The sequence below is a fragment of the Vidua chalybeata genome, chromosome 3, assembly GCF_026979565.1.
Source record: "Vidua chalybeata isolate OUT-0048 chromosome 3, bVidCha1 merged haplotype, whole genome shotgun sequence".
In the NCBI taxonomy this organism is placed as follows: domain Eukaryota; kingdom Metazoa; phylum Chordata; class Aves; order Passeriformes; family Viduidae; genus Vidua; species Vidua chalybeata.
Genome location: NC_071532.1, coordinates 42527844 through 42547666, shown reverse-complemented (window position 1 = coordinate 42547666; position 19823 = coordinate 42527844). Strand labels below are relative to the sequence as shown.

At 41.5% G+C, this 19823-nt stretch overlaps 3 long non-coding RNA genes across 4 annotated transcripts; 2 read left to right on the top strand and 1 right to left on the bottom strand.

The window, feature by feature from the left end:
* The first annotated feature begins 309 nt into the window (after positions 1 to 309).
* LOC128786275 (uncharacterized) lies at positions 310 to 2803 on the top strand. 2 transcript variants are annotated; one of them, XR_008430226.1, is made up of 4 exons: positions 310 to 392; positions 1500 to 1552; positions 2369 to 2463; positions 2642 to 2803. It is a non-coding gene; the product is annotated as an uncharacterized LOC128786275 (long non-coding RNA). The 2 variants fall into 2 exon arrangements; XR_008430227.1 differs by lacking the exon at positions 310 to 392 and adding an exon at positions 1224 to 1313.
* A 1101-nt stretch (positions 2804 to 3904) lies between these two features.
* On the bottom strand, positions 3905 to 5298 carry LOC128784892 (uncharacterized). The gene is made up of 2 exons (XR_008429670.1): positions 5204 to 5298; positions 3905 to 4100 (listed from the first exon to the last, which is right to left on the bottom strand). It is a non-coding gene; the product is annotated as an uncharacterized LOC128784892 (long non-coding RNA).
* A 125-nt stretch (positions 5299 to 5423) lies between these two features.
* LOC128786330 (uncharacterized) lies at positions 5424 to 18855 on the top strand. The gene is made up of 4 exons (XR_008430245.1): positions 5424 to 5484; positions 15126 to 15381; positions 18132 to 18261; positions 18607 to 18855. It is a non-coding gene; the product is annotated as an uncharacterized LOC128786330 (long non-coding RNA).
* Positions 18856 to 19823: the final 968 nt, after the last annotated feature.

Sequence of the window (19823 nt, the reverse complement as noted above, 5' to 3'; positions counted from 1 at the left end):
GATTCAGATAGGGGAAAAAAAAAGATAAAATGCTTCTTAATCCCCACTCCCAGGCACCTTCCTGTTACTTGGATGCTAATCAGGATAAAGCTAGAATAAACCAAGGGCAGCCACCGTGCCAGGCAGATGCCTCACTTGTGGGCACACTGAAACACATGCTCTCCTTGAATCACATCCCACCAAGCACTGAGAGCACCCTAACCACACCTGAGCCCCTTCTGCTGCCTCTGACAGTGCTCGGTGTCTGCAGGGGCTGCAGCCACTGTATGCAACACACAGGGTGCATTCATCTTGGGTTCACCACAGGGACTCATATATCTAATCTGAGGCAGTCCTTGGCGTCTGGCAGTCAGCAGTGTCAAGGTTGTTGCTTCCACAGAGAATGGATGCAGGTGAGCAATCTGTGTGATAGGGCTGAATAAATAAATTAATGGGAATCTAGTATCCATAAAATAAAGGGAAGTAAAATACAGGTTAGCTTCTACAAAGGTCACAGTTTTGCAAGAAGGCGGTCTCCAGAACGGCTGCATGGAACTCAGCAAGCACTCAGTTGGGTTTGGAAAAGAAATTAATTTAATGATTTCTTGCCCACTGTAAGTTGAATTGTTAAAAATCTGGATGTGGCAAATCTTTCCATTATACAGAGTTATTGAACTGTAGTTCACAGCGTTGCACAGGCATTGACCACTAGCAGATTTCATTTATAAACTACCAGAAGGCAGAATTTAACAACTACATTTATATATGTATACACCAAATGAGAATTCCCTTTTTCCTGGCTTTTCTGCAGAAAATAATTAGATATTATTAAAAAAAAAAAAAGCAATACATCTCATTTCTTTAGAAAGGGGACTGTTTATACACATAATGAAAGAGAAAATGCAAATGCTTAGAAAAACAGATGGGTAGATATCGGTGAAAGATAATAGCAGGGATTAAAGATGAAAACTATGAAAAATATTAATTAGATAATTTCCTTAACAAAAGACATCAAACTGTACCAATATGGGGAGTGTATGGTGGTAATGATTTGCATTGTGATATGATCACAGTGTCCCAGGAAGGGATTAGGGCTTTGCTGTGTCAGTGCTGCAAAAACCTATCTTTGTGAGGCAGCTTCAGATCTCCTAATGAAAGGAGCTATGCAGTGATAAATGGCATTATGTGCTTGCAAGGTTATTGTTACCTCAAGGTCACTGTTGTCACTTCCCTCTCCCTATCATCATGAAAGCCAGTGCTATTAAAACTCAATCACAGTAATAGGGAGGGAGCTTACTAACACACAAAACATGTGTTAGAGACCCTTTGCTGGGGTAAAGCCATGATTAAGATTTTAACTTTACAAGATGTTGTGTAGCAATGACACACCCATAGCTTCCCTTGAAAATTTGCCACTGGATGGGTGCCTGTTTCACACCTGTGGCAGAGTATTTTGAAGACTTTTTCCTCCAGAGATGCCATGCCAGCCATGCTGACGTCCATCTGCTCTCGTTCTCTAGCCAGCAGGTCACTGGGGCTTTGTGCTGTCCCCAGCCCCATGAGACACTCAGAGGTAAGCACACCTTCAGGGCAGCTGTCCAGGCAGTGTGAGTCCCTGGCAGCTTATCAGGTGCACAGGAATGCTCAGTGGCTCAGTCAGTCCAGTGCTGAAGCCCAGGTAGGTTCGGCAGACATGCTCCTATTAGAAGTCTCCTCACTGTGCTGCCAACATGTTCCCCTGATTCTCCTTTTCTGTTGAGAACATTTTCATCTCCTATTTTCATGGGTGATCCTATCCACATTTAACAATCTCCTGAGACATATGGGTCAAATCCTGCTACAGTTACACCAGGCTGTTGGGTAGTGCTGGAGCAAACAGGGTACAGAGGGAATCCTGCAGCTCAAGGCTGAAGGATGACTGAGTTCTGTCTGGAATAAAAGCATCGAGAGCTTTAAAAAAATTGCAACTAATTAAAATTTAAAATTAGTTGACAATTTGACAGGTACATATGGATCTCAAAGCAGGAAGTTATTTTCAGTCATTTGTGTGTCTGAATGCAGGGGCTGCTTCTCCATGTAATGTGCTAACTAGAAAATCTGATTAATTGAATGATGGTAATTGAGTCCAGAAAATGAAGGCATTTATCAAAATATCTCAAGTATTTATTGTTGCACAAAGACAAAGGCAATACAAAGACTGCAATATATTGCTAATCAATATTCTAGCCATGCTTTTTTCTGAGATGAATGACAAAATGCTTTTTGTCATAACCTGCTTATGCTATCACAAAAAGCAGCTTGGATCAGTGAGACATATTTTGATGGAATTAACAAGTCATAAAATTGCATAATATAAAGATCAGAGGCTGTGAACCAAATTTTCATTCAGGAAAATGTTAGCTGCTGACTGAAATCAGGTGAGAATTTGGTCCACTTCAACCAGTTGGACAGAGGAGAAATTGTTGCCCAGGATTTGCTCTGCAAGTGAGTATTAAAAACTTGCACACATCTCAAATCCTTACCATGTAGCAGCCCATTCTTGTGCAAAGGGAGCCTGTATTGGGGACCCTTACAGATTTTAGGAAGTTAAGCTATCTCAGACGAACGCAGCTCTGGACACCTCCATGGCACCAATTACTTTTGTGACTCTGCAATTTTGAAGGGAGAAGAACTCCAGGTGCCTAGATGCTCCCAAGTGATCCAGCACAACCTTTCCAGAGCAAAGGATGCTTACAAGCTTGGAATGAAACAAAGCACATGCAGGTAAGGGAATGAGAGCTGAAGTGTTTTGCCAAGATCAGCTCCAAGTCTAGTGACCCTTGGCTTCCCATCACAAGTATCATGCATGCAATAAAACAGAATCTCAAATCCTGTGTCTGGTCTCATTCCCTCTGCTCTGCTTCCAGTGATGGCTATTCAGAACCTGAAAAGATTGTGGGTTGTTTTTTTTTTTTTTTTAGAAAAGAAAGCAAACAGTAGTCTTCATTCTTCCCTATGTCTAAGCAAAAAGTTATTTTTAAAGTTATTTTAATGACCACTGATAGCTTAAAATCTTGAGGTAGTCTTTGTGCCATTAAAAAATGGATGTAGTGATAAGCAGAAGACATTACATAAAAAACACGTCACCTGCAACTCTCCTTCAGAGATGCACCCTACCAATACCCAGGCATTACAGAGTTCACAAACAGAAGGTTGTATGTATCATATTGAATATACTGCAGCAAATGGGTGTAGCAGGGAAGAAAAGGGAAGACAGATCTGTAGCTGTGCTTGTGGCCAGATTTTTAATAATCTCTGCACACAAGGTTTCATCAAGAAACCTTTCTCAAGACACCATCTCTTCTGCATACATGAGAGAGGAAAAGTGTTTTTAAAAAATGAAAATCAAATGTATTGAAGACCACTGGACCTTTAGGTGAACACATAATATGTATCAGAACATTGTTACTTAATATTTAAAATTATTTGCATCATAATAGCAGAATTTATGAGTGATACATTCAGCTGTCAGTGTGCATAAACCTGTATTGATTAAAATAATATCTAAAATTCATTACAGAGGTGCAGTCTTACCCCTGGGGATTAATAACCATTTGAGAGGTGTGGATGGCTCAAGGTGCAGTCAAGGACCATTAACCCCACTTTGTCATTAATACCCAGAAAATGTTCTGTACCAAGGTCCTTATCGCTGTTATAAACTCTAAATGAAAAATTACATAGGTGTATGGATTTTTTTTATATAGCTGATGCAGACTTGTTTGGTGTGTACAAAGCATGACTCAAGCATTAAGACTGTTCAGGATTCTCCCAGGCTTGCCTGAACCATTTCTCAACATTTTGCTTTGCCTTTAATTAACTGTACTCTTCAGCCTCGTTTCTCTATTTGTGTCATGCCCAAAGTGGAAAGAGTATTTCTTAATAGTAATTAACATCTAAAATAATTTATTAGAACTTTGAAGGTGAGATGCATTTCCAATATTCTTTTGAAAGAAAACTCCATTGAGAATTCCTTAGTTTATCCCTTTTCAGGTGCCCAGGTCTCAATTTAGAAGGTCTTCTGTTTGCCTCACATCACAGAGAGGTGCATATTTTGCTAGCAGGAAGGATAGGGTAGTCACAACCTGTTATAACAGGGAAGGCTAAATTTAAGAAATAACAGATTTTTTTTTACAAGGCAGGATATAAGCAAACACATACAAAAATGGTTCAAAAACACATACAAATATTAAAGAGGATGTCACAGATTCCACAGCATTCTTGGCAGATTATCCCAGGAAAAAATATGAAGTGCGTATATATAGAGAGCATGTGTGCATGTCTGTGTTAGTGGTTAAATTTAATGTGGAGGACATTCAGTGTATGTATAAGAATAATATTCTGTAATGGTGATCTTAGTAACTGCATAGCTGGAGCTTGCTTCGGATTTTAGACAAATCAGCATTCAAATACCTCTGTTAGAGAAGCAAAGAAATACTGATGGTGCCAAAAAAACCCCACCATTTACTGCTGAATTAAATTTGGTGTTCTTCAAGATATTACATAATTTATGTATTAACCTCAAATTAAGGTTTTTACATCAAAGGTCTTTACTCGTTTTTTAAAGATCAGGGTATGTCTCTAATATTTACATGTAATATTTCATGTTTAGTTTACCACAAGAGAGGAACTGAATCCTTTACTTGGGACTGTGTGCACACATCAGAGGGATGCCCCATGGTGTTTGCAGTGGGAGATAGGCAGATATTTATCATAAATGTCCGCCTGTCCTACTTGCCCAGCTGTTTACACTTGCATTATTGTGAGCAGCTGGAAAAGACTGCTGCTCTCAGAATCAAGTGCCTGACTTCCCTTGGTGCTTCACTGCTCAGAAGAATATTATTAACAGTCCTTTGTCAAATTAGAAGGGAACACCAAGGGAGAAAAGAAAACTATTCAAGGGGCTGCTCTGGGATGCCATCAATCCCTTCAGAGAGTGAGATATGAGATATGGAATACACTTTAAAATTTTCAATAATCACAGACCTGGGAGGGCCTTCAATGTGTTGCAGGATTAAAATTTGAATTTAAAAAAAGGAAAGGGAAAAGGACAGGGAAAGGGAAAGGAAAAAGGAAAAAAGGAAAAGGAAAAGGAAAAGGAAAAGGAAAAGGAAAAGGAAAAGGAAAAGGAAAAGGAAAAGGAAAAGGAAAAGGAAAAGGAAAAGACAACCAGCATGGGATCCATCACCTGACTGTCACCAAGGTCAAAGCCAAGTGCCACCCTGAGGGGGGAAGGGGAGTCTCAAGCTGCCCAGCAGCAGTGCTGGGGAAGGGGGCTGGGGGCAGCTGGCCACCCACAAGCTCAGCATGAGCTGAGAGGAGGGTGGTACCACAAGGATTGGTCTCGTGTCTATGACACAGTGTATGATCATTGTCACCTACCACCTGGCACAGTGCAGGCCACAGATGGAGGAACCACACTTTGCGGAAGGTGGAGGCAAAATGGAAGGAACCCAGAGGAACAGCAAGGTAGGAAGGTAAAAATTTGTCAAACACAACCTATTGAGCATCAAAAGAATTGAGTCTGTTTTGTCCAAATCACCATCTTCTGGTATGCAGAAGGTTGTTTACAGCAGACAGTGGTATGTTGTTCTCCTGCTCCAGTGAGGTAGCACAAGAAGAAACTGGCTCAGTTGCAACCTAGGCTCAGATTTAGAAAAACTTTTTCATTATATGTCTATACAAGGGTACTTGGACTTTTAACCTTCTGCACTGGCATCTTTTCCAAAAAATAAGAGATCACCACCTGTCAAGAGCAGCTTTCCTTTGGAGTGTATCCAGAGCAGGAAGGAGGACTCCAAAATTTCTCAGGGTTCTCCCAGTCCTGCTTCCTCTCAGCTCTCTGACTCCATGACAACAAACCCAAATGCTCCTTTTCAAGAGTGACAGTCACAGACTAGTGGCTGTATCAAGGTGAGCTTGCTAGATGCAAGCTATAAACAAAGGTAGGAAGGAGAATCAGCCACTATCATGTGCTGTCAAAAAATGTTCTAAGATTTAAAAGACCTGCCTGAGTCATAAAGGAAAGACACTGTCCTTCCATCTAAACTGGACCTCAGTCTGAAGGGCTACATGAATTACTGCAGATTAAGTGGTTGCAAATCCATTTTGGCAGCAGAAAAGGACATGCTACAAATCAGCCACATTCACTCAGTTTCTCTCTGCTGACATTGAGGAAAAAACCACGTCTGGTTTGTACATCATTGTCTGAAGCAGAGAGAAACTGTTTCTTGAAGATAAGTTTCAGTACTAATGTGATTCAACATGAGTTTGTAATTGTCAAAATGGTTTTCTTCATGGTCCGTATTTCTAGGCCTAGAAGTTTGTTTCTTTTCTAGGAAATTCCCATTTTGTGCCACTTTCCTTTTGCCTTAAATACTGTGTTTGATATGGTAGCTGAATTTCAGATTGGTTGATGATGGTGTAGCTGAAATTTACACAATTAATATTGCAGTGAATAAATAAGTAATTCATCTACAGTAGCTGTCAGTTTTATTTACACAAGTGTTCCTTTCATGGAATTGTGACAAATATGCATGTTGTGTGGTCCAGCTATCATGTGTCTGCTTCATCTTCAATATTCCATATTTGAGAGCTGGGGCTAACATACCTTGGTATCTGCAGCAAATTGCCCTCTTCTTGTTAAATACCACAAGACTCTTTGGCATCCAAGAGGGCAGCCTTGTCAACAGGCTTTAGATGAGGGCTGTCTTTCAAAAAAAAAAAAATCTAACCCTCCAAAAGCAAAGAGAAATGTTGGTAACCAAGAAACTTAGGATGTGGATATGCAATTAATTTAACATGTATCTTAAGCATATGTCATGGGAATAACTAATCCATCATTTTTAATCACCTATCTGTTTTCCCCCATGACTGGCATTCAGTTACTTTCTGTGTACCTAAGGCCTTGTGGCATTAAAAAATCCTACACTCTGCCTCAAATGTGTACAGTTTTTATTCTTACTTGTATTAACATATATTTCCTTGGGAAATATAGTATTGAGATGAGGTTCTTGTTAACCAGCACATGAAGGGGACAGAAATAGAACTAAAAACATCACAAGGGTTTTGGCTAGTGTCTATGGTTATAGACACTAAGAAAGAGAAAGTGGACCCAAAGATCCTAGCAGCATTACTGTTACCTTACCTTCGATATCCCTTTGTCCAGCAGCCTGATGGTCAGGTGAAAAGCAGAGATATTTAGGTGACAAAAATGTTCCACATTCGAGCCCTACCTGAAAGCAACACAGCAAAGCCCTTCTGTAGCTGAGACTTAACAGTTCATAGAGGAAAAATAAATGCCTTAATCACCCTGCCAGCCTTTGAGCCAGGTAGGAACATAGTTGTGAGATCCCATCCCATTTACTTAAATGCTTCTGTCACCATTTTTGCCCCGCTGCAGCTGGGAGCAGCCACACAAGCCTGACAACGAGCCACAATGCTCCTGCCCTGCAGACCCTGTGGCAGGGTAAGGCAGGCAGCCTCACACCTGCACCCCTGGCTGTGGGATCAGTCAGAAACCCAGAGGAGACATCAGGAGCATCCTGTCTGACTTTCAGGATGCAGTCTGGGCTGCATGAACCAAAAGAAAAAACATAAAATAAAACAGCTGATAACCCTAGCTGAAGGTAGTCCCTGAGCAGAGCTCCACAGCTCTGGGAAAGCACCAGCATTGAACACTCCCAGATGACTGTACCCCTTCAATTCAAATACCAGGTTTTCATTGAGCAAAGTTCTCATACAGCTGGACCTTGAGTTATTTGGTTGGGTTATTTGCCTGAAAGGAATAATCTTGCATCTTCTAACAGTTGTGATTTCTCTGCTTCCTTGATTAAAACACCTCTTTTCCGCTATTTCCTCTCCAGCCACACGCCCCACCCCCACTAATTAAATAGCTCCAACTCTCACAGCCGTGAGACTTCAATGGCTCAATAACATACTGAGTCAATGTGTTGCAAAGCTGCTTTTTAATTCATTCTTCATGCAAATGATATACAATTAGACCTGGGTAATCTGCATTCCTTCTGCAAATGCTATTGTTAATAGGATTTAAGAAAAAAAAAACCTTCAGCTTGACAAATCAATGGCACATACAGGCTATCAGATCAGTTACTCCTTAAACCTTTTGGATGGCCAGACATATGGGGCAAGCAAGCAATGACTATAACAAGGCCTTGCAAGAGTACTTTGTGGTGCTTGGGATGTCTGACTTCAGAAGCTTTCCACTCTATTTTCTCTCCCAGCACTGCTTGCCTACTCAGATCAGGAAAGGGGAAGGAGGATCCCAGAGGAAAAGGTCAGACCTTTAGGACATTCATTAGGGATTGCCAAGGGCTGGGTTTCCTCAAAGCCTTCTTTCTAAACTGAGCTTGATTTTTCAACAAGGGCCCAGCCCTTAGGACAGGTTTTTACCTGTTAACAAAGAGAGAGAAGACAGAGGGGGAAAAAAGCATCCTCTGTTCAGGCATGCCAGGCTGTTGTGGAGGGCTGCTGCGTTCTGCCTTATGAGGAAAATTCTGGATATGCTGACAGATGTTTCCAACTTTCACTTCCAGTTCAAGTATCTCAATAAGTCTCTCAAAAGGGAAAATATTTTTCTTCTAAACCTTGACCCAAGGTAAAAAAAAACAGTGTCCAGGACCCCCAGGCATAGTCTCTGCCTTCCTCAACAGGCAGTGCAGGACTGCATGGTCTTTCCTTGCAGTTGAGGTACATGGGGAAGAGCTATGCCTGTTACCTGTGAGAAAAGACAGCCCCAGTGGTCTCACAGCCCTTCAGTAGCCTGCAAAGAAGCAGGGTTGGGCAAGGACTGCCAAAGTGGGAAGGGTCCCGGGACTGAAGTGAGTTCACTCTCACCTAAATATTCTTGGCTTTCACTTCAACATTGGAGTGCCCATTGTTTGTGCAATGTGGCACATCAATAAAGCTGTGGAATTAAAGTTCTCCATCTACAGGGCATGAGCAAAGCAAGGTACACAGACCTTCTCCATGATGAATCTCTCCTTTCATTCAGCTTTGGCCCCCCAGTCAATAAGGGCACCAACTGTGATGAGGGCCCCAGTCCATCTGGAACTATTCATTTGGGTCACCAAATGATACGGACTTTCAATCCCTGCCAAACTTGTCCTGATTTGCACAAGGGACCAGATGCAAAAAGGCTCCGTATCCCAAGACAAATCCTCTCTTGTTACATTCATACCAGATACACTCACAGGCACCTCACACTGAGATATCACAACCTTCTGCAGCCAGAAAATATTATCCTTCATTATGCATATACCTTCCAGTACAAACACAACAATGACTGATGTGCCATGACAGCTCTTCTCTCTTTCCTTCTCCCCTGATGCATTGCTGAGCAATGAGAAGCAGGCTCTCAGGGAAAAGTTTGCACGAAAAGTGATAACATGAGAATATGTCAGCATTCCTGGAAAGCAGTCAGGCAGTGTCAGTCAACAGAACTGCCTGCAGGCTTAAAAAAAGCATGGAGCTCTTCTTAGCCCTCACAGCCTGGCAACTGCATCTCAATTACACCGAGACTCTTCAGCCTCACAGGAATCAGCTCTTTTTCTTTTTCCAGCCAGGAGGTATGCAGTACAGCAGAAGTAATAGGGTGTCATTTTTCATTAATTGAATAGAAAAATGCTTGGCACATTTTTTTTTAAAGTTTTCTGCCAGCCTTCAGCGCAGAGGAGAACCTTGTCCCACTAGCACCAAAGGCAGGCCCCACACATTCACCCTTACCCAGAGCCCAAAAGGTTGCTCTTAGTCCTCTCCACCTGGAAAATCTATAATCTAAATGAACAGGATAAAAGGACAGGCAGAAGACATACAGTGGTGGGTTTAGTAGCAACTCCAATGAGAGCTTCATAATTTTAACCACACGACATTACTTCTTAGTTAGACTTCAAGGCTTCCTCTCTACTCCCTGCCATCCCTTTGTCCAATCTAGCCTTTTCCTTTCACTGTCCATATTTGCAATAAATGCATGGCACATCGCCATGGAGTTGGCTGCAGTGTCCTGGCAGCTGTTTTAAAGTGAGCAGTGGAGGATCCATGATGCCCTCAGGCACATGGCATTACAGCATCTGGCATTACAACAACCACTAGTGCAACTCACCCAGGCCTTCTGCCACTGCATTATGAAGAAGAAATCAAAGTCAAATCATGATGAGCAGGATCTGTGAGCCCAACAGTGTCCTGTTTGTATGTGGCCCTGCACTCTCCTTTGGAGTCACAAGTGCTAATGACAGCTGTACTGAAGCAGATTGCTGTAATAACTCATTCTCACCTGATCGCAGAGGGCCTGCTCTAATTACAAATACTAAGTGCAAACCCCAAGCAATTCCTCTAAAACCAATTGGATAACCCTGATTTTTCCCTGGTGAAAATGGCTGCAGGTTTTGGCCCCAAAGTCCTTTTTTGCCACAGGGCAGATCCTCCAGAACTTTGAACATTGAAACAAAATAATGATGTCTAAGATATATTCAAAGGGCCAAACTCTCTGAGCCACACTAAAGCAGAGCTCAGTGACCTACCCCTGGGTCTATGCAGCCCAGATGTACCCAGGTTATGTAGGTGCTCGTATTTCCTTGGGACACTCTAAGGTAGACCAGCATTTTTCACTTTCGTGGCACTTCTCTCTCCCACTGCTCCAGCTCAGGAGGAGTTGTTTCCTTTATTCAAACTACTTCTGCAGGGGTGTCTTTTTGGCTCTGTGTTTGAACAGCAGCAAGAGGGACCTCACCTCATCATATCACCACAGCCAGTGAAACATGTGGTCTAGCAGGATTTTGGAAAGAAAGGAAAGAAAAAGGGAGAGAAGGAAAGAAAGAAGGAAAGAAAGAAGGAAAGAAAGAAGGAAAAGAAAGAAAGAAAAGAGAGAGAGAAAGAGAGAGAGAAAGAGAGAGAGAAAGAGAGAGAGAAAGAGAGAGAGAGAAAAGAGAGAAAGAGAGAGAGAGAAAGAGAGAAAGAGAGAAAGAGAGAAAGAGAGAAAGAGAGAAAGAGAGAAAGAGAGAAAGAAAGAGAGAAAGAAAGAGAGAAAGAGAGAAAGAAAGAGAGAAAGAAAGAAAGAAAGAAAGAAAGAAAGAAAGAAAGAAGAAAGAAAGAAAGAAAGAAAGAAAGAAAGAAAGAAAGAAAGAAAGAAAGAAAGAAAGAAAGAAAGAAAGAAAGAAAGAAAGAAAGAAAGAAAGAAAGAAAGAAAGAAAGAAAGAAAGAAAGAAAGAAAGAAAGAAAGAAAGAAAGAAAGAAAGAGAAAGAAAGAAAGAAAGAAAGAAAGAAAGAAAGAAAGAAAGAACCCTCCAAAGGTCTCTCAAAGAAAGAGAGAGAAAGAACCCTCCAAAGGTCTCTCTCTCTATCTCTCTAGATGTTACACGATTTGTTGCAGGCTGTTCTACCTAGGCTTTGATACCTTTAGAGTTTACTAGTATTACATCTATGCACTTTCAACCCAATTGTTAGAGATGATGCTTCTCTCTCTCAATGGATAGTGTCAAATAACCATTTCAATTATGATCATTCAAATTAGTTACATCAGCAAAGCACAAGAGAAAAATATGTATACAATAATCAATCTGGTTATCTGATCATGAAAAACTGTTCAGACACACCTTCGAAATAAGGGGCTTCTATTTCACAAACTGTTCTAATTATCCCATGTCCTCATACTAGGCCTCAGTATCTCACAAATATAAGTTTTCTTCTAGATTTGGCTATTTATGCAATAAATGTATTTGAGGTCCTTTTCCTCTTTTGCATCCTCCTGTGCTCATCTTCCCTGGCCTGTGCCCATTTTTATTTCTTCTTTTATTTTCTTTCCTTACGATCATGTTATTTCCAAACATCTCCATCTTATTGTAGTTAAGGCAACTGCTCCTGTAAATAGCAGCTCCAAGTGTGGGTGTTGCACTGAAAGTCTGACAATGTATTTTAGCAATCCTAGCCAGTTCTACATGTGTTTTCAGTAGGAAGAGACCTCTTTATTGTCATCATACAAGATTCTGAATAAATACCAAAAAAATCACAAACTGACCTACCTTGTGAACATTATGCTCTTTAGCTCTGGTTCTATGCATGATTCTTCAAAACAAAAAATTGTAAAACCCCAACCAAGCAAAAAATTTTGCCACCTTGAAGAGGCTGGAATTTCTTTTATATGTCTCAGTTTGCTTACCCTTCTTTTTGCATTATTTTTCTGAGGCTGGGCTGCCTGATGTGGCAAAGGTGACATTTATGGCATCACAGGGTGGATCAGTGATCCACTGTGATACCCCTGGTCCTGCTGCATGTTCTGGGCAATCTTTTCAGTTCCGAGCTCTGCTGTTCATTCATCCATAACCTGCAGCCCTCATGTTCACAAAATTTATTGATCTCCATGGGATTCTTTTCTTCTGCTGGAAGATCTGGCACCAGTTGTGACAAAATAGACTACAAGCTAAAGGATCGGAGGCCTAGAAATAGATCATTAGAAGAAACCAATCTTGGAGCCAAAAGTGGCCTGAAATCACTCTTGCATGGGAATGTTTCCTCCAGCCCATCTCCTGTAATGTGTCCTCCATGCATGTCATCAGCTCTGTCACTTTCCTGCAGGGAATTACTAATGGGTTGGGATCTCTTCTTCTCCCCCCTCTGCCCTTTCAAACCGGTCATGGCCATTCTCATAAATCTGCCAGGATGCTGACAGCCAGACTGCAGCTCACAGGGGCTCAGGGGACTTTGAGTGATATTCCTTCTGTTCCAGCTCTTTGCAAGACAGCCACTGATTTAGGAGGATGTCTCCTTTTACATGTTTGAACAAAATAACAACAATAGCAATAGCAATAGCAATAGCAATAACAATAACAATAACAATAACAATAACAATAACAATAACAATAACAAAAAAGCAACATGGGGAGGAAAAAAGGAATAGGAAAGATAGTGGCACCATGATCTTCTGTACTGAAGTGACTGCAAAGTGCAGGATGTGTCCCTGGAGAAACAGACTTTCCAGGCAATGAAAAGAGCAAACAAAGAGCAGAAAAAAATAGACCAGGGAACTCAACTATTTGCCTGTGCATTTGATAGAGTGCCACACATGCTTTATCTCTATCCAATGTCTTGTTAGTGAAAAGCCATTTATTTATTTTAGAACATGTTGATAATGAATGCTCCTAGCAGATAACATAGTCTCATACCAAAACAAGGTTTTCTGTTAATTCTAATCCCCTTATTTCAGCTAAGACTATCTGTAGTATTCTTTTCCTTTCTTTACCAGTGAGCTGCTGCCAACCCTAATCACTCTGGCTCACACCAGACATAATTTCTATTATCTAGCTGATTCTAAATGACCCTGACTTCAGCATTGAAAGGCATCTTGATGTTATCTGGGGGACCATGGAAAGCCTACACCTGTAAAGGCAGGCTGAGCAAAAGCCCTGTGTGCCCACTAAAGGCTCAGTCATCACATGAAAGCAGCCTGAAAATCAGTTTATAGATCTCTCGTTCTGAAGTGAGCACAGGAGATCATTGCTTCATCACTCATAGTAAATGCTGTGATGGATGAACCTCCAAATGCTAGGAGGTTTCATGTGGGTGGATTCTCATATGCTGGCCGGTATCCAAGTGTCTCCTGAGGATGCAGAACTGGAATAATAACCTTGTGGAAATACACGCTTTAAGAGTAAACAGGTGCTTTAGGGATTGTCCACAATCTACAACAGGAGTTGTAGTAAGAAGGTAAATTCAAATTGATTATTTCTAGGCATAACAAGAGTTGGTAGCATTGAAAATAAAGGGGAAGAGTCATATTAAAAATATTTATATCAGGTATTATAAATTCTTTAGGAAGGTTCAAATAGACAAAAAGAAAATGGGAAAAGAATCCTGTATTGAACAAAATGTAATTTGACATGCCAATAAACCAAATTAGATACAGCACTAGAGTGGAGCTCTTTGGTGGCTCTTGATAGATCATCAGTTTTAACAGGTGATGGGAAAATCAGGTTTGTTAGTCCCTGTCTGTAACATGTGAACATACAGGACAATCTGAGAATAACAGAACAAGGTTCTCTGGACAGTGATTCTCAAACAGCCTTTGCATTTTTAAGGGGAAATTTTCTGACTCAAATAGTAACTAATTTAACACTGGGAAATTTGTTTCTGGAGCTCCTCTTGATAGAGGAAAGATGGGAACTGGAAAGATTATTTAGACAAAAGCAACAGTGATTTAGTTGCCCTTGTTTTAGGCAAACAACATGAAGTACAAAAAAAAAAAAAAAAGACTATCAGTTCTTGATACTTTAAGAATTGAACATCTCTCAACATTGCTCAACATCTCAATGGTTATGAGCCCAGCTCACTGGGAGAAAGAAATGAAACAGAAAATTGTTAAAATAATCAGGAACCACAGAAACTGTAGTAAACATAGATGATTCTACTGCTTAAAAAACCCCAGTGTTTCAGAAGGGAAGTGAAAGCAGATAGGCTTTTACGTAAACTAGCAATATATAAATTAAAGGCTAGAAATGGCCGAAAATTATTAAGTAGCAGACTAAGTCTATCACATTTGAGGGCATTAGGGAGAAACAAAGACAATATTTAAAACATTTAAAAGCTGGGACCCTCAAACCAGAGAAGAAATAACTCCATGAAAGACTTGAACAATGAGCTCAGTAACCAACTGAATGTCTGTTCCCATTGCAGGACTGAGGAAAGAGCAGTAAAGGTGGCTTTTAGATATCTAAGAATATGAGGGTGAAAGTGCTACATATTTGTCATTTTTTCCACTTCTGATGTCCTAATTTCAGAGACATATAAGCTGAAGGACCTGATAAAAATCCTGAGTAGTTAGGAATTTGGGAAGCATGTTTTAATGTGGAGGATTAAGGAGTTTTTTAAACATTTAAACTAGCCATTTAGGCAGAAGGGAGATGATGGTGAATTTCATTGTTTTATTAGCAGTTACAAATACTTGCAATAGGAAAATCCAGAGTGACAATCATGATCACTTTGACCTAATATTGGATCCAGTGGCTTCAATATGAACTTGTGGTGCACCTGCAAACAGTGCTAACAGAGGTGCATTTTCTTCACTGGATGTTTATTAATCAAACTTGGCCATTTTTCCCTAGGTCTGAGAAGAGAGGTCACTTCTGTCAGCAAGGCACTGGACTGCATTTCTGAAGAAACAGATGGAACTTTACATATGGGAGTGAATCACAAAAATCACATCTCTTCAGTTTTAATGTGATAGTCTGAGAACCAACTGTTTTTCCAAATGGACTGCAAGGTCTTTTAGGCAGGTCCCATCTTTGTCTGTGTGCAGAAAATACTTCAGTGAGAGCAAGACTCCTGCACTTCACTGAGCTCTTTCAAGGCTACTGTAACGTAAGTAGAAGCCGCACATCAAATAATCCTTCCATTTGAGCATTCACCACTTCAGAGGTGGGAAAAGCCGCTTCTGAAGTTCCAGCAATCTCAGGCTTAGGAGTGTGATTTTTGAGGAAACCAGCTTCCTACTGCAAAATGTCTTGCACAGCACAAAAGCAGACAGGTAACAACTTCTGCTGCTTCAAGAGGTCCTGAGCTAAATGCCAATGAGTGTAAACTCCCTTTTCCCCATGGATATATATACACACACACGTGCACACACACTGAACATTTTCCAAAGTTCTGCTAAGAGATGGAAATGCAGGTCGAATCTGTCATATTTTTCAGTGTGCTGTCTGCTCTGTAATTGTTTTGCTCAGCTTACACCACAGCAGCACAGAAGGAGGGCAGAGGGATGTTGGGCTGGGGACGGCTGCTGGGGCCAGACAGCCCCACGGTTGAAGTTCAGCATGAGTATGGCACAGAAAGGATGGAGCTGAGGGCAAGCCAGCTGCAGCACAATCCCAAGCACAAGCTGTTTATTAGGGTGAGCGTAAAGCACTCCAGAAGGGCAAGACTCAGTGTTCTTTCTTTTGATCCTATTATCATATGACAACAGGATTAAAGACAGGGTAAAGGCAAGGCCCTCATGGAAGAAGCACAGGGGTGTCAAACCACTAATGGAAACTGTCACGGAGGAGACAGAAAGTTTAAAAAAAACATGGCCCTCTCTCCCCCCAGGGCAGGGAGCGAGGGGGATCCCAGTGCCAGTAGAGGCTGCACACAAAGGCAGAGCAATAAAAACAAGAACATAGGACAGAACTTAGAAAAGTAAATGTGGTGTCAGCTCCTCCTTTGTCATCTGTGTGTCCTGGGAAAGCAGATGACAGTAAAGATTGGCTGCATAGCCCTTCTGGACACAGCTCTTGCAAACAGGCCTTATTTCCCTGAGTCCTAAACTCATTTTAGTTTTCTTTTTAAATTTCAAGCCCACACCTCAACCTAAGCTCCTCAACCTCTCTGCATAGTGGCCATGCACAGGAATGCCTGATTCAAGTAGGACACTGGGCACCAGAATTCAATCCCAAGACAGTGAGGAGACCCTAATCCAGACCCTAAGAAACATGTCTCTCCCCACACCAACTGGTTTGGAGCTACTCATTGTGTGGCAGGTGATATTCTCTGATGCAGGGCTCCTAATGCAATGCCTCTCAGCAGCTGGCATGGGGCTGCACTCTTAGGATACTGCAGGGTGTGGGGTTTCAAGCTGCAGTCACTGTACTGTTACAAAGTGAGACCAGGACAGGCCTAATTATCCCTTCCTCTTTACACCAGTCCTGTGATGGAGTAACCTGTCTCCCATACTCCCTCTCCCCTTCTATATGCCTATGAACACCCCTGATCACTAACCAGCTGTGTCTCATCCCCTCCAGTGGCAAGCATGGGGCCGTGCAACACCAAACTTCATCCAGGGGCAGGTGTGCTGAGCACAGGTGCGGGTCCCAGGCCCTTGCTGAGCATAGGGAAAATGGACTGAGGTTCATTTCTCAGCACATATGAGAGCTCTGCAGCAGGGTGGGAGGAGAGGCAATGGCAGGTCAGTGCTGAGATAAGGCGCTTAAAATCCAAAAACCAGTGAGCATAGAGTGTTAGAAGAAGCACTAGAGGGGAAACATTACATAAAAACGTGTAAATTAATTACTTAGTAATGGACAGTGCCCATCCTTCTCTCTCTGTAACTTCTCAGTAACACTTCTCTCCTTTTCCATCTCCCATTTCCTCTGCTTACTTTCTTTGGCTCCCCAACACATCATTTTCTTCCCTTCCTTTCCCTTTGTGTTGAAATCCCTTCTCTCTATCTCCTCACCCTCTTTGCCCCTTCTGCCCCACCTCCAGTTTCATCCTTTGTCTAAAACACTGGATAGGTTTTGTAACTTTCTGATGTTGCCAATTGGTAGCACTGAAGCAGCAAAGGCTTGGGTAAATTATTCTTCCTGGCTACATCTTGAGACAACTGAAGTATAGAAAGTCCCTGAGAGTTACAGGGGAAAAAACACCACAATGTAAGGTAATCTGAGCCATGTTTCTGCTTCCTAAGACCTCAAGGGTGCCAGGTCTCTGCAACACAGCTACCAGGACCTTGCCTCTCCAGTCACAATGAGTTAAATACATCTAAGTTCAGGAGGGTTTTGGCACTTGCAGTGCCTTTCTCTTGGGAGCTGGATGTATTTATCTGTGATAAATACAGCATCACTATAAACTGGTGTTCCTTTCCGTGAATGGAACAACCAATGAGTGAAGTTTGTTATAACAATCTTGAACAACCAATGGAAGCATCAGCATCAACATGGGATAAAAAAACAACACTGGAAAGCTCCAAAATGGAGCTAAAAATATTCCAAAATGGAATGGACAAAGCATAACAAATGTTACTGCCTCATTAATAACTTTCTTGCAGTGGTATTTTTATGATTTTTTACATTCTTCTTAAAAAATATTCCAAAATGGAATATTTTTAACATAAGATATTAAATCAATATTTATTTAAACAAGTTTAATAGGATTCTTCGCCATTAGCTCCCAAGAGTTTTCGATCAGATGAGCCCTCTGAAGATGCTTGGAACATCTGGATACTTATTTTTCATTTATTTCCCACTGGAGTCTTAAAAACTCAATTTTGTTGAATGTCAAGGCAGGACTTCTTCCCTTCGGTGTTCAGGAATATTCATTTCATTTTTTCTTCTTCTGTCTGTTGCACTTTCCAAAAGGTGGTTGGTTGCTGATGTCAGCAGTATCTCAGATACATGGAAAATATTTGCCACAAGAGCAAACACCAATGGGACGCAGAATGGCTATGGAGACATGGACACTGGCAGGCCTGTGTGTACAGGCAGAGAGGTAGGCAGTCACTCAGGATGAAATACCTTTGCAGTGGAGTACTCCAGGAGCATCGCTCAGGATGGATCAGCTTCACAGGAACAAGAAGACTACTGTGTCCCCTCAGAGAGGGAGGGAGGGAGGGAAGGAGGGAAGGAAGGAGGGAGGAAGGGAATGGATAGAGATATGGAGGTAAGGATGGATGAGGAAGCACTGTTTCTGCAATTACGCTATATTTTAATTGTTCTTTCATTTATCTGCATCCCATTGTTAAAGATGTGTCTTCCAACTTTTTATCTCTTTGGATGGAAAGCCTGCTGCAGCTACAGAAAAAGCACCCTGTACCCATTGTCTTTCATTTTCCAGAATTTTCAGGTGTTGAGTTCCCATGAAGATTTTGTTCAGGCCTACTTCTGATGCCATTGAAGGAAGAACAGATTTTCTATGCAGCAACACACTTTGAGTAAAGCTGTCAGATCTGCCTGTTAGATTCATACAAGAGTTCCTTGAATACATTTGACAAATAGATATAAATAGTACTTAGGAAACATATCTCACTTTGAAAAGACTTTGTAATAACAGAAGTACGTGCCAGGAAAACAGGTATTTCAGGAAAATCTGGTTCCCAAGTCCCCACTGTGTCCCCAGATGTAATCAAAAATACATCTCAGATTGAACATCCTGTAAGCAGTAAAGAATAAAGTTGAAAATGTATAGATGTCATTTTTTTGGTGTTGCTTCCTTTGACAAGATGCTGCAAACAGAAGATTTTAGTTTCTAACACACCGTGTAGTTCTGGCATAGGAATCCGGCTTCATGACAAAGCATAACAAATGTTACTGCCTCATTAATAACTTTCTTGCAGTGGTATTTTTATGATTTTTTACATTCTTCTTCAGTGGGAGCTTGGTATCTGGGACACCTCTAATGTGGTATAATATAACCACTGATAGCTAGTGAAAGCCTCCATTGAAGGCGTGACACTCCGGGTTGCTCCAGCATGTTCCTCAGCAACATGGGGAAGGCTGCGGCTGACTTGATGACAAAACGGCAGGAGCAGTGGCTGATTGCACAAAGCCTGGGGAGTAAATTCGGCTTTGCTTGACAATCTGCTCGCGGCTTCTTGGGCACTCAGTGCTGTGTGCTCGGAGGAAAGAATCAGTGCAGGGGCATTAGGGTAACCCTTCACACGCTACTTGCAGGATTAGAGGAGAGATGTGATGACAGCTAGAGCCATGATGGATATTTTTAGCAAGCTATATAGTCAACATGTTTGAATTCTAGCCTTACTCACAAATTGTGAAGATTTTTTGGCTTTTATGATTGTGCCTGTTACCAAAGTCATTCAGTCGTTGCTCCGAGTGCATTCTGGTCAATACGTGACTGGAAACTATAGTCTGAGCATGTACAGGCTGTTTGTTTCTCACAACTGCTCGGGAGGCTGATTACCACAGCCACACTATATTGTTCCCAGACTAGAAGACTTTAGCAACTGTCCAGTGGGGTGTACATGGGTCAAAGATAGGATGTAAAAATAAGTTATGATGCTAAGAGGAATTAGCCACTCAGACCCTGAAAAACTA